The 15,287-nt window shown below is 41.2% G+C and overlaps 1 pseudogene across 1 annotated transcript; it reads left to right on the forward strand.

The window, feature by feature from the left end:
• Nucleotides 1-1,547: 1,547 nt before the first annotated feature.
• On the forward strand, nt 1,548-14,753 carry LOC308686650 (serine/threonine-protein kinase pim-3-like; annotated as a pseudogene). The gene is made up of 8 exons: nt 1,548-1,653; nt 1,742-1,912; nt 13,424-13,506; nt 13,611-13,661; nt 13,742-14,108; nt 14,234-14,409; nt 14,492-14,571; nt 14,684-14,753. The product of its transcript is annotated as a serine/threonine-protein kinase pim-3-like (transcript).
• Nucleotides 14,754-15,287: the final 534 nt, after the last annotated feature.

The raw sequence follows: 15,287 nt of genomic DNA on the forward strand, positions 1-15,287 counted from the left end.
GAAGACGACGAATGGGGTTTCGCTTAGAAAGCCTATCATCTTCGAGTATATAAAATGAGCCAATGGATATGTTTTCGCTTCGGAGCCAAGTTCATCACTTCACTCCACAGCCAATTCTGAGTTCATCTCTATTTCTCTTCGAGACGAGCCTCTCTCCAGGTGTTGGTGTGACAGCGAGTTCCAGCGAGTGCACATTCTCTGCTTATCTGTGCAGTGATTTGCCAGTGTTTGTGTGTTCATCTCCCTGGTCGCTTCAACACTCTGCGGAGAAATCTCCTTTCACAAAAGAGCATTGCATGCGGCACGTCTTTTTAAAGATGCCTCGCCCGTGCACTTCCGGTTGCGGTCGAGACTCAATGACCTTGTTCGAGGGAGAGTCCCCTCACCCGCACCCCGATCTACGAGCTCCACGAGAGCTGGTGCTTCGGCTGGCGGCCAGGGTGACCTGAGGGTTACAGTGTGGAACAAAGTGCCGACTATTCCACGCTCCACACCCCCCTCTAGCACAGTGCAACCCGCGAGCGTTCCGAATGAGCCCGCGGTACAGTCTCTCGAGTGGTCTCCACCACCCGTTCCAGTGCGCTCGCGGCTGGAAGATTGTTTTTTGGGTGCGGCCGCTGATCCCCGTCAGCGTCCAACCCCAATGCTATGAGCTGACGGCCATGCTTTCCCGGGCAGCTGCGGTCATTGGCCTCGAATGGTCTCCACCACCCGGTCCAGTGCGCTCGTGGCTGGACGATTGGTTTTTGGGTGCGGCCACTGATCCCCATCAGCGTCCAACCCCAATGCTATTCTTCCCGGATGTGCATGAGGAGGACACGAGGTTCTGGAAGGCACCCATGTCGTCCCGTGATCGTTCGGCGACCTCCTCCGCCTTGCCTCCTCTCGATCAGGCGGCTGCCAGAGGGTACACTGGGGTTCCCCAGGTTGAACGCTCTGTTGCCATGCAACTATGTCCTCAGAGTGCTTCTTCCCGCGGCGACCCTAAGCACCCCTCCAAGGCCTGTAGGTTCTCCTCCATCCTTGTGGCGAAGGCCTATAGAGCTGCGGGGCTGGCAGCCTCCTCACTGCATGCCATGGCAACCTTGCAGGTCTACCAGGCCCAGTTGTTATGTGACATGCAAGAGGGGAGGACTGACCCAGGGCTCTTTGATGAGCTGCATGCCGCCACCGACCTTGCTCTCCGAGCGACGAAGGTGACCGCACGCTCCCTGGCTCAGGTGATGTCCACATGTGTGGTCCAGGAGCGACAGTCGAGGACTTTGCCCAGCAGTTCTCGACTGCTCAGGAGCAGACTGAGGCTTTAAAACATGTCCTGCCCCGACGGCCTGCTGCTGCCTCCACCCAGCCGTCGGCACAGGTGCCTCAGTCCGCTCGCCGCTGAGGGCGCCCTCCTGTGGCTCCCGCCCCTCCCGCACGGTCCCAGCAGCAGCCTTCACCCGGGCCGCGTCGTGGAGGAAGCCGCAGGAAGGCGCAACAGCCCTCTCCCGCCCTGCGCCCCGCTAAACGCCAGGCTAAGCGCCGCTCCTGAGACGGGCTGCTCAGAGATGGCTTCCAGTTCTTTCCAGGAGACGGTAGCAGGGCCGCTCCTTCCCCCGGTGGAGGGCCTGGGGAGAATCCTTGGTTTTCCCACTCCCGCTGCACCCTCATGTGGTTAAAGAAAGAACTGACACAACCATCTCTGAGCACACAGAGTTCTCGGATGACAGTGTGCGCCACTCTCGTCCCCCTCTGTCGCCAGACCCCTGCCAGAGCACACCCCCGTGGGATACTGGTCCTCCCCTGGCGGCCTCTGGCAGGACGCGGCTAATGACCATGCCCCCGCACCAGGCCACTATGCCACCCACGCCTGGGCCGGTCATTCCGCCTCGCTGCACCACTGAGTACGTCTGTGGTCCGCATGACACCGCTGGTACAGTTCTTGGGAGCCTGGTTAGAGCTCCCCAGTCTGTCCTGCTGGGTCGCGAGGACCATCAGGCTCGGCTACGCGATTCAGTTTGCGCGATCTCCTCCCCGCTTCAGGGGAGTCCGATTCACTATGGTCTGTGGCAATGCCCCTGTCATGAGCAGAGGTCGCCACCCTACTGGCGAAGGGTGCGATCGAGGTTGTCCCTCCAGCCGGATTCTACAATCTCCGAGTGGAGCCAGTTTCTTCTCATGAACTGGCTTCAACCAGCCGGTACTAGATTCTGCTCAGGTGTCTTCGCTTGCTCGCCATTCCTCTCCTCGGATGGGATACGTGCGATATTTCCTAAGGTGAGCCTAGTAAGCCCTGAGTCTCCTCCAGCACTGTTATGCCACAGGCAGCTTTCGTGCTTGGCTAGGTGCCTCCATGTGCATGGTTCCCCCTCTGGGCGACCCCCACATCCTTTGTCCATGCCAGTCTCATGACAGGGAGCTCAGACTTACGCAGGGCACTGGAAGACAGCCGAGGTGGCGTGATTAGACTGGGAACCCCATTCGCCGTCATCCGACGTAACTCGGAGTAACTACGAAAGGGAACGTCTCGGTTACGTATGTAACCCTCGTTCCCTGAGTAGGGAACGGAGAAGTTACGTCTCCCTGCCACTTCCGCTGTACCACTGGAACGCCTGAGTTCAGTCTCGGCTCCTCAGCGAAGACATATCTTCATGTTGCCGGCGTACTTCCTTATACACCCCCAGGGTAGGGCGGAGTTACGCTTTGCAAATTCCGCAGACCCATGGCATTTCATTGACATTGGCTCGTTTTATATACTCGAAGATGATAGGCTTTCTAAGTGAAACCCCATTCGTCGTCATCCGACATAACGTCTCCGTTCCCTACTCAGGGAACGAGGGTTACATACGTAACCGAGACGTTATATAGTTATACTTATTATATAGTTTCAGCTCAGTTCATTGCAATTTTGATTCAATAGCTGTGTAAAGTTCCTGAATTATGAAATAAGTTCAATTCAGCAATAAGCAGTTCTACAGAAGACAATAGTGACATTATTTACATATATACAAGTTTTGTTCTTTAATAGTGTCAGTGCAGAACTGAATATTACTGAATATTAAGTGTTTTTTTAACCCCAACTAAGCAAGCCATATATATAGGGTACAAAAGGGCTAAAGCTGCACCAGGGTAAAAGGCGCCTTTAAATTTTATTTTCCTCTAAACCATTAAATGGCACAAAAACTTTTCAAGATACACGTGGAAATATGGCTGATACTTGACGCGATCGCGGGCAGCAGCACAAATTTTATTCTGTGCAAATTTTATGTTTTTTTTTTAAATGTTGTAGATTTAAGTAAAATGAGAATCACTAAAATTACTGAATATATTTTGAGACAAATATCTTTCAAGGTAATTAAAACAACAGGTTTTCAATAATTGAAGAATATGTAAAAGTATGGTATTTTGGGTAAAAGGCACCCCTGCTGTTGAGGATTAAAGGGGAAATGAAGCAGTCAATCAAGTTTACATGATTTACAAGATGGATTTCCACTATAATCAACAATTATATAAGAAACATGACAAATGTAAACATAAAAGTGTAAGATATTTGTAATTTGTAGTGATTACAATTTAGCTCAAAGGAATTATTAATTAATTTATAAGGAATTCAAAAGAGTCACTTATTACAACCGAGCAAATGACTCGTTCGCGGTTCATTTGAACTGGCTGTAACTATCAACTCTGCAACGGATTTAAATATCCGAACTATAGTGAAACACTATATAGTTAGCAAGGTAACTTAGATCAGAAGTTTAAGACATTAAATTTGTAAGCACAATAACACAAGTAATATTTCTCTTTAAAATACAAACAAGACTTTATTGATTAATCTAACACAAACACACACATACACATTCATACGCGTTGCAGAAAGAAAAAGAGTAAGGAAAGATTAAGTTTTAAGAGTGAGAAGATGTAATCCCAAGTTTCTATAGTGCACTCATAAGACATGGCCTGGAACGAACCATCAATCATTAATTTAACCCTTCTATCGTTTCTTAGACAGGTTATTACATTTATCAATACACCAGTTCAGTTTAAAAGTCTGGAGGTACTACTTGCTTGTCTTTGCTTTGGGGTTTCCCTTTGTCTGCGTAAAAGGGGTTTCCCGAGTTCGTTCGCTGGCTGGTCTCCTCGTGCCTGATGTCTGGGTCACGTGGTCAGTCACGTGGTGTGCTGGCGGAATGAAAGTCTTTGTTTGAAGCTGGCTTTGCAGAAGAAACGTGGCTCGAAATCTTGTCGCAAAACTTAACTTAGAACCGAGACTCACAACGGAAAAGAAAGGAAACTAAGAAAAGAAAGGAAATTGAGAGGAGTAGATGATGGCTTGAATGAAGCTGTTTAACCCATGTTCTTCAGATCTTGATTTGGGTTATTTCGTCTGCGCGTTTACATGGTTCCTAGTCTGAGAGAGCGAGAGCAGAGTGCACTGTTTTGGGTCTCAAGATTTTAACCTGTTAAGCTGCAACCCCACTTTTGAAAAATCCCCAGAAATGACATACCCAAACTGAAACAGATACAGTTCATGAACCCTTTGTACTAAAAGCACAAGTATGATCTCATTTGAAAGCTGACACCTGGCAGTTTATTGTAAATGTAGAATTAATTATTGTCATAATCAAAAAAATTGTTATAAATAGCTTTAAAGTTTTGTAAAGTTATTAGAAATTTATTTTTATGAAACATCTTCATGAAAATAAAATTGAATGTTGACACTGTAGCAATCTAGAAATGCACTGCAGCTAAAGCTACATGTCTGACCATATTATATTTAAAATATGAAGATGATAAGTCTAAAACTCTGTATTTAGTTAATTTTTTTTCAAGATAGAAGCACCTAGAGCTAGCTAGCATGTTAGCTTAGCACACCATCAATACATGACAATTTATGAGATTAAAACCATGTTTGTGCTCCAAACTTACTTTAAAACGCAAGTGAAGTGTTTTAAATAATCTTCTGTGATCTAATTTGACATCAGATAAAAAAATCAGACAGAAAATATACTATTTGATCATATTCTGCACAATGATGGTCTATATAGATTAGCATTACATTATAAATATAATGTATTATTATGAAAATACCTGGCATGGCTTGAAAAACACAGGTAACTCAAATATCATTGCAATCATGTTTATTGTCTTCAAAACATCTTTATCTGCATGTTATACAGCGCGATCTCTGTAGCTTTGTGTGTATCAGTGACGTCCTGGAATGTCACATGATTATGGCTCTTCTTCATGTTCCATATATGGGTTATTATTGTGCATATAGCGCCCTCAGGCTATTGGTATGAATTGAAAACACAGTAAATGAGAGTGCCAAACGCTCATAAAGATTACATCGACGCATTTGGGTATAAATTCAATAAATATTATTCCTGTCAATAGAAATCTGATGTAAACCTATGAGCATCTATCAATATTTCTCCAAATCTGCACATTTTTGAGCTAAAAGCCCTGAGGGACGTTGTTTTGTGTATCGCTGTCATGACGACAGCACAGAGTTTTTTTTATGAATGAAAGCGGCTGACGCGCATAATTCATATTAAAGGTATCGACTCATTTTTTCATTTCATAACTCCTGACAGAAATTAAGAAATAACTGTCGCTATAAGTTTCTCAGAATACAATAGTGGTCAAATACTGAAACTTGAGTCTTATATCTTTTTAATGATGTATAGTTTGTCAAGGTATAACATTAAATCTGATAGTAAATTTGAACTAAATAAAAAAAAACGCTTCAGCAACGGTTAACAGGTTAAACTCAAAAGTTTGTCCCACCTCCTGAAGAGATCGGACCAATTAGATACTGGCTTTCTTTGTCTTGTCGTAAATCATACGTTATCTGGGATCTCCTTACTCTCCACGCGCTAGCAGAGAGTACAGAGGCCACAGTTTAGACATTATTACTATTATAAGAATACGAACATTTTACACAGATTTCAATCAAGCCATCTTTTGAATCATGAGCATACGATCATATTGATATGAAACACAACACACTTTCATTCAAACATCTAACAGTTATAACAATTACATGAATTATATGGGATCTAAGCATATTAGACACACATTTATTGTAGACACAAAATCGAATCATTGTAGTTGCATGATGTTTGATTTATAAGTCCGTTGAAAATTGTTCTTGAATGATTTTATGTATAGTTAGGTAAAGTCTCAGTTCTCTGGTTTGAAAAGAAGAGAATTGGTTTGTTCGTTCAGAGGTCCTTAAGGAGGAGGGGGTCTGGAATGTTGTGGGCTCGAGTTGTGTCATCTCTGAACCAATCATTATTTTCCAAGCTATCTCACATTGACAACTTCTTCCTTTAGCTGGACTCATAAAAGTTCTTAGTTGGGGGTTTTCGTTGGTTAGCGTAGACTAGCTGGAGCCTGATTTTATGGCCCTGGATTGGTGATTTGGGTTCTGGAATGTTGAGTTCTGTATGGAGTTATGTTTGAACAAATCACCTGGAAGATTCATTTGTGTTTGATTCGCACCCAATCCTACAAAAGAAAAAAGAAAAACCGTTATATCTTTTGCGGCCAGGGCGCCACCATTGTGCAGTATTCTAACTTGTGACGTCACGGGGTTGGTTGGCTTTAAAGGCTCTGGGCAGTGAAAGATAGAGATAGTGATCGACAGAGATAGCAAAAGGCAAAGATAGTGAAAGAGACAGTGAAACATAGAGATAGTGAAAGAGACAGTGAAAGATAGAGATAGTAAAATACAAAGATAGCGAAAGACAGAAGTAACGTTAAGTTAGTGGAAGAGACAGTGAAAGACAGGTAACTTAGCTTAGTGGAAGATGCCACTTCCAACACGTCTACCTTCCGGCACAACATGGTAAATGTACGCGCCATGGTGATGCAGGATTGACCACGCAATCATAGGCGTTGATTTCTGTGGGGGCGCGTACCCACCAGATTTCGTCATGAGCCATTTTGTACCCACCACTTTTTTTTTTTTTTTAAAGCTTAACATCGTTTACCTAAACAACGATCAATGATCACCAAATTGCTCTCTTATATTAATGATGAGCACTTAAAACTGTCAAAAAATCTAACCAGGAATTTGGTGATCACTGATCATTGTTCATAAACCGTGTTGTAAAGTTTTCTTTCTTCAAAGCAGAGACTAGGAGACAGTTGGGATCGCGTTCAACGGAAGTTATTCTTCATTGAGAACTCCGCTGTACGTTGCTGTAGTACTTCCAACATGATCCAAAGTATATAAATTTACATGGTGTCTTATAGGCATTTTAGGAGGAGGGACTTTTGAAGGTGGAGACAAATCAAGACAAAGCATAGGCATGATATGATCAATCAAGTCAAAACCAGTTTGGCAGGTTATCCGGCTTGCTCAAGAGAGACAGAACTAATCAGCATAACACTATTATTCAAATGATCCAATCAGCCTGACGGTATCACCCATATCTTCACATGATCACAGAGACAAAAGCACAGCTGTACATTGAGCTTACTGGGCAGGAAATGCATAAGGACAAAGGGTGAGGGTGAGAGTCTCAGGAATTGACTCATTTAGAGAACAACACTGGAAGGAATCTCTTGATATACTCATCATAACCGCTGCTAAACTTTATCAGTCTATATTGGAAACTAAATTAAACATTTAATAAAATATGTAATCCAACACTTCCCCCTTTGAGAGTTCTTAAAAACTCTCACAAAATACAAATTTAGACACATAAAGTTCATTCTTGTAACTGGTGTAAGTTACAGGCACATATAACTTGCTCTGTGTTGTTCATCTGTAATTGCATGCTGACACAGAAACAAACAAGCAATTTAGGGTCCGTGAATTCTCTGTGTTGTGTATTTTTCATTTTTTTTTTGTGATAGTTCATTCAGCAGTGGGTCTGGTTGTCTTCTTGAGGTCGGGGCTTCATACGCAGATGAGACGGTTGTTGCATATGGATCTCGAAAAAGCCATCAAGTTTTATCTGCACACTGTAAGACAGAAAACAGAAAAACAGAGAGCAGTATTTCTTCAAAACACTACGGTTGTAGCAGTTTAAACACTATGGTTCTATCGTTTTCAGAGTCTACTGTTGTCGTTTCATTCTTTCACTATTTCTTAATTTATTTGACACCTATGGACCAGTGAGGGTAAGGATGGACTAAATCAGGAAAGGCCTATGAGGTAGTGTCTTCACCCTGGGTTCACCCCCGAACACCTGTTGCGTTCAGTTCTTCCCAGGGCACCTCACTTGTCCGTGTCCTATTCTGTCCCTGTGTTGTGTACACACTGTACAGTGTGTGAGAAAATTGGCACATTTCCATTCTCCAGTGAAATATCAGTCCTAATAAACATCATTAACAGAGGATGGTGTCTGATTTTAATGTTCTGCAGTATAACATTTAAGGCTGTGAGTATACTGAATGTCCCCCAAACAAAGGCTTTTGTTCTATTAAACAAAAATAAGTATTTCATCTTTGTTGTGAGTTACTGGGGAAATTAAGCACTCACAGCCTAAATGGTTAACACTGTATCAAGTTGCCCCACAAGTTTAACGAGGAGGGGAGGGGCTGCTTCAGAATATCAAGCAGGCTAAGCAGAAGCTGAGTAACCTTGTTAACTTCTTTAAAGTTATTTTTGTTTTTCCTACATTCTTTTCCAAAATGTCCGTGCTTGCCACAGTAAGAACAACTGGCTTCTCTAGGATATTTGTGTTTCTGTTTCTCTGTGTTGCACTTAAAGGATGCTGCTGCAATTTTTACCCTTGCCTTGACATCAGAGTCTCTTTCCCAAGTAGCTAACTTGTCCAAGTTGTTTTGCAGGGTTCTACTGGACCATGTTAATTCTAAGTAAGGCAATGCATTTTTATGTTCTGACAGAAAACCCTGAAACCATGCGCGAACTAGGGGACCATTATCACCTAGCACCTTCTCTGAAGTGTCAGCAATTCCGCTGTAAGCGGCAGCGGTCTGACAGAATCGTTCTGTGTACTCACAAACAGTTTCACCCTTCTTTTGTACAAAACTAGTGATTTTTGACCAGTCCACTTTCGGTCCAACAATGTCCTTTAACACTTTCAGAACTTCCTCTCTCAATTCATCTTTACTGGCTTGTTGCAGTTCAGAATTGTTTACAGCACTTTCAAAATCATTGAATTCTGACTCAGTCAAGATCTGTGATATTAGCTGAGTGACTTCAGCTAGAGGCATATCGTAGAGCCGCATCTTTTTGGACAACTCTCTCCTAAACTCAGAAAAATTTCTTGTTTAAATATATATATACATGATATATATGAAGGACTAAAAATGACAGAACGAAAAATAAATAAATAAATAAATGCAGAAATAATAGTAAAAATAAATACATTTTGGTAATATAAATGGCTATTTCTGTATTTTTACATGTATTTATTTATTTATTTATTTATTTATGCATTTCTATATTTATTTATTTATGTATTTATACATTTATTTATATATTTATGTATTTATATATTTATTTATTTATATATGTATTTATTTATACATTTATTTATTCCTAAATTTAATTATTTCTGTATTTCCACATTTCTACATTTATTTATTTCTGTATTTCCACATTTCTACATTTATTTATTTCTGTATTTCCACATTTCTACATTTATTTTTCCCTGCGCATGTATGCTAATTGACCAATGGCTAACCACGCCCCCTCCACTCACTCAGTCAACATTCGGTAACAGGCGCTTTGGCAGCTGTCACAGTAGGAGACATTTCACAGGAGGCAATTGATGATTTTTTGGAGACAGAAAGATTATATATCATCTCGATGTCACCAAAAGGGCCTTAAATATGCATTGGAGGGTTATATTAATATTTTTTTTGTTGAGAAGGTCGATAAGCTTCAGCTCCAGAACAAAGATTTACAAAACGTAAAAAAGTTTGGTGCTATTTCGCTTCAAACGCTCGCTTTATACGCGCGTCCTATTCGCTTTGGATTCAAAATGTTCAAGCGTCGAACTAGACGCGGATACGCGCGAATTTGACGCTCTATTCGCGTTTGGTGGGAGCGCAGAATAATGAACAGGCTGCGATGTCAAGATTGCATTGCTGGAATGTGTGTGTGTGTGTGTGTGTGTGTGTGTGTGTGTGTGTGTGTGTGTGTGTGTGTGTGTGTGTCAGAGAGCGGGCGCCAGGGCGCGATCGAACAGTGGAAACATAAAAACATACTCCATTTTGTTCATACAGGACATAATTAAAACTGCAAAGTGTTTAGCCTACTTATATTTGTGTAAAACACAACATTGTGCTTTTGTCAAACTGTAAACTCTTGTCAAACTGTAACCTACAACTGTCACCCAACCAAAATCACACACACACACGCTGTTTAAAAGCCAAAATGACAAGAAAAAACATAAAAACGAATGAAAACTGATAACCGCAATGCATTGCAATGGACGAGGAAGCAGAGAATGTCCAAGTGTATTAGGTTAGCTATGCGTACTGTGGCTCATCGCGTTTGGGGGCGTGGCTTAGCCATTGGTCAATTAGCATACATGCGCAGGGAAAAATAAATGTAGAAATGTGGAAATACAGAAATAAATAAAAGTAGAAATGTGGAAATACAGAAATAAATAAATGTAGAAATGTGGAAATACAGAAATAAATAAATGTAGGAATAAATAAATGTATAAATAAATACATATATAGATATATAAATAAAAAAATATATAAATACATAAATATATAAATAAATGTATAAATACATAAATAAATACATATAGAAATGCATAAATAAATAAACAAATACATGTAAAAATACAGAAATAGTCATTTATATTACCAAAATGTATTTATTTTTACTATTATTTCTGCATTTATTTATTTATTTCTACTTTTATTTATTTGTTTATTTATTTTTCGTTCTGTCATTTTTAGTCCTTCATAGATATAAACATATCAGGCGTCATCTGAGACTTTTTTTGGCCAGAGGCTAGAGACTACAGCCAGTTGTAGGAGCTAGTTCCGCATGTTTTCAACCCACCCATAGAGGGTGGGATCTCATGATAGAACGGCGTCTTTTCAGTTTCGAGTCAACTAGTAGCCTAGTTATATCATTTCTTCCGATACTGCCCTCTGTAACCGGTAGGCGTGTCTTTGGAGTGGCCTCATAGGGCAGCGAAGCAAGTGCATTCTGGGAGTTGTTGTCTTTTATCCACATGAGCCAGAAATACATTTTCTGGCTTTTCTCAGTGTAGAAGGCACCTACTTCTAAAATAATTTCACATTTCTTCTACATAAATGACCCAATTTAAATACGCATTCATCTTTCCAGCGGTGAAATATCCCTTTAATGGAAATAACATCTGGTATTTTTTGTAAATTTTAGTAGTAAACCATGAATTAATTGCTTTATAAAACAGTTCGTACACTGTAAAAAATAATTCCGTAAAAAAACGGATAATGTACTGGCAGAAAATTACCAGGACATTTTCCGTTAAATTACGGACAGTTCCTGCACTAGGCCGCTGTACGTGAGCTGTATCGTTCAGTTTCCCCTAAAAAAAAAAAAAAAAAAACTTAGCTTACCAGAAATTGTACCATATAAACATTGTAACATGTTGTCAAAATTCAGTTTAGTTACTAAAATGTTTTGACAATCACAATACACTCCAAGTTAAACTCAAAAGTATACAAAGAAAAACACTTTTAAAAATAACACATTAAATGGTGAATTGTTAATTTGCATACACGAGCAGTAACTGCACTACATGTACATATTCACAGGAATGATTATTGTAAACAAGATTTAATTTTGATTTATTTATTTACCTACCCATCTCTCTCACACACACACACCAACCCAACCCCTAAACCTACCCATCTCTCTCTCACACACACACTAACCCGACCCCTTAACCTACCCATCACGCACATACACACAAGTCAAGCGTTTTTTTTGTCTAGCCTATAAAACGCCGATATCAGGCCGGGTAAAACCCGTAGTTGTTGGGACATCAGAGACCGGTTTGTCCAGGAGGGCAACATGTTTATTAGCAATAGCTAATGTTAGCTCCGTAGTGTCCGACGTTTTGAGCCATTCCTACGCACATTGCTTGATTTTTTCCCATCGGACTTCAGTAAAGGGCTGCGGACCTTTCCCACCATCTTTTCCGACATGAAGAATACACTTTACGGGTGTTAATCGAGCTTGATCGCCGCTATCAGATGAAGATGCGCTGCTTACGTCCTCCTCTGTTTACATGTGCGTAGTGATATTGGCTTGATTTCGGCTGTGACCTACTTACATTTTCGATGCTGATTGGTTGAAAATCGAGCTCAACCGTTTTATATGTCTCAATACGCAGTCAATATAGTGCGCCAATAAATTACAATTTCTCATTAACTGCAGGATAATGCGTGGAGAACTTTTTGCTTGGATACCTTTTATTAACGTTGAACATATTGAGCAAAAGAAAAATTAGTGCCCCACTTGGTGGAACGAAACCCTATTTCTAGGCCTCTTTTAGGCTACTGACAGCGGCCTACACCTCTAAAACGGAAAATTCTGTATATTAACAGTACATTTTCTGTACTATTAACGGATAATCCTTATACAGAAATTTCTATATTTATAGAAATTTTGTAGCATATATTTTGGTGGCAAATAATTCAAGAACCATATATACAAATTGTGGTGGTATTGATCCAGCTGTAACTTAACGTTACTGCATCTTCACACTCTCATCAAGCAAGTCTTAAATGGCCTTTCCTTTTCTTGACGATTCATCTGGTAGCTTTTGTTTGAAGCCATTAAACTGCTCCAAAAACACGAGTAAGGTTACTGCACTTTATACTGGTTAACGGGTGCGCTCGGCACGAAATAAACCGCATCACCGGCAAAATAAAAGCCAATTAACCAGTTACAACGAGGACACTATAACACATACAATCAGGGGAACTTCCACGAGTGTGAACTAACGTTAAATCTTTCAATGTGTGACGATATGCATAAAACGATAAACGCGACGGCTCCGACATTGCCTAACAAGCCGGGTGGCAACTAAATAACGTTACGTAAACAGCTTATTTGACATTTAGCAAAATATAATTTTCGTTTTTTATCACAGAAGTGTCAGAATGGCTTCCACACATCCCAAATCCGACTTTAAAAAGCAACTTTGGCCGCGTCATCTGTGTGTGTAAAGGCGCTTGCGTCTCAAACTTTTCGCGCCGATCAGTTTCTAGTTCCCACAATGCAACGCGGAATTCAAAATACGGGTAAAAGTCCTGTAAAAGACAAATACGGAAAATTCCTTCAAATTAATATGGTACATTGTACCGTATTTTTACGGAATTTTTTTACAGTGTACCCAATATTTCTTAACAGAAAATACAACTAATTTAACAGAGTAAATTCTTAAACAGTGTTGTTGACATAAAAATGTCTTAAAGACATCTCTTGTGATCGTATATGTTACAGAAGTATATGTGAAGGGCCCATTGCTGGGACGAGGCGGATTCGGCTCTGTGTATGCTGGGATCCGCAGGTCTGACAGACTGCCATTAAGACATTTTCTTCCCTCCTCTGTTCAGACAGCCTTTAGAAATGTTGATATCAGTAAATGTCATCTGTAACAATTAGGCAGGTGTGATCTACCCGTCTACAGATTGCCATTAAGTACGTCTCTAAAGAAAGGACCCAAGAGAGGCTGAAAGTTGTAAGTTCCAGTGTGAATCTGTTGTTCTGTTTCATCTGTTTCGTTCAGCCCTGGATATAATTGAGCATTTGTCCCTGCAGGAAGGTCAGGGTCTGCTGCCGCTGGAGGTGGCATTGATGACCCGGGTCAATTCAGCTCCTGCCTGCCCCGACGTCCTGCAGCTTGTGAAGTGGATTGAACGTCGCAGTCGCTACAGCATGATCCTGGAACGGCCTTTTCCCTGCCAAGATCTGCAGAGTTTCTGCGAGGAGAATGGCTGTGTGGATGAGAGTTTGGCCAAGAAAGTGCTGGTGCAGCTGATCACTGCACTGAAACACTGCGAGAGCCACAGAGTAGTGTGCACCGGGACGTCAAGCCAGAGAACCTGCTGATTTCCACAGCATCCCAAGCTGCTGGACTTTGGTTGTGGAGACCTGCTAAAGGACCCGGCCTACATATACTATGCAGGTTAGTTTTGCGTTACAGCAGGAAATGCTCTGTGGATGTTTGTGAACTTTTGATGATCAAACAAAGATAATTTGTTTGGACTGGAACCTTTTTAGTGGATGTTTAGTTCTTCTTGGGTCTCTCAGGTACTCTTGAATACGCTCCTCCTGAGTGGTTTGATCAGCACTGCTATCATGCAGGACCGGGTACTGTTTGGTCAGTGGGGGTGAGGCTCTACAACATCCTGTGCTTTCCCTTCAGAGCCGCACGGAGGGTCTCCTTCAAAAGCCGACTGCTCTTCCCTAGAGAACTGTCTCTTGGCAAGAGATAGCAAACATTCAGAAGTAGAAACCCATGATAATTTTTTTCTTTTGTGTTCCTGAAGACTGTGTTGTGTGTAACAGTGCCGTCAGTTGATTAGCTGGTGTCTCAGTGAAGCGGCAGGAGATCCTCCCAGTTTAGACGACATTGAGCACCATCCTTGGTTACACTGAACAGGTGGCCAGTGACATTACACTTATCTGAATCACAGCAGACATGGCTTAGATTGTATTGTTAGGATTAGTGTAGATAAACGTTTATGATCATTTGTATAGGGTGAGCAGGAGAGACACAGGAACTGCAGAGATCTTCCTGATCACCTACAGAAAGAGAAGTGGACCATGAACTACAGTTTACATCCTCTGCTCCGTTCTGTGTGGATGCTGGAGGAGCTGAACACACAGCGGCAGCTGAAACCAGAGCCCGGATGGGCCAGAGATCAGCAAGTCGAAAGTAATAAACATGTAGTTTTTACCCCAATTAGAAAAGAGCTAAGAGTAAAAAAAATTGGGAAAGAGTGTAAAAAAGCATAATCTGCACAGTCTGAGGCAAGGTGCATAATGCATTTTTTTTTATTTTATTTTTTTATTAGGACCATTAAAATAAAAGTCAAAAAAGTCCAGTAGGTGGAGAGATAGACACTTATGCTCAGAACAATAACTTTATTATTTTATTTATCTTTATTTATTTATTTAACATGTTTTACGGTGAGATAGAGATCAACGCGTGAAAGTCATTGCACTGCAGAGTGTAAACTAGCATAATGAGGTTTATTTATTACAACAGGGAAAAGAAACAAGTAACAGAAAAAGAGTAAAGAAATAGAAAATCAGATGAAATTAAACCCAGAGCTTAATTTAAATTAAACCAATCTTGCAA

Source organism: Scardinius erythrophthalmus (genome assembly GCF_964197995.2).
Source record: "Scardinius erythrophthalmus genome assembly, contig: HAP1_SCAFFOLD_585, whole genome shotgun sequence".
Taxonomy (NCBI): domain Eukaryota; kingdom Metazoa; phylum Chordata; class Actinopteri; order Cypriniformes; family Leuciscidae; genus Scardinius; species Scardinius erythrophthalmus.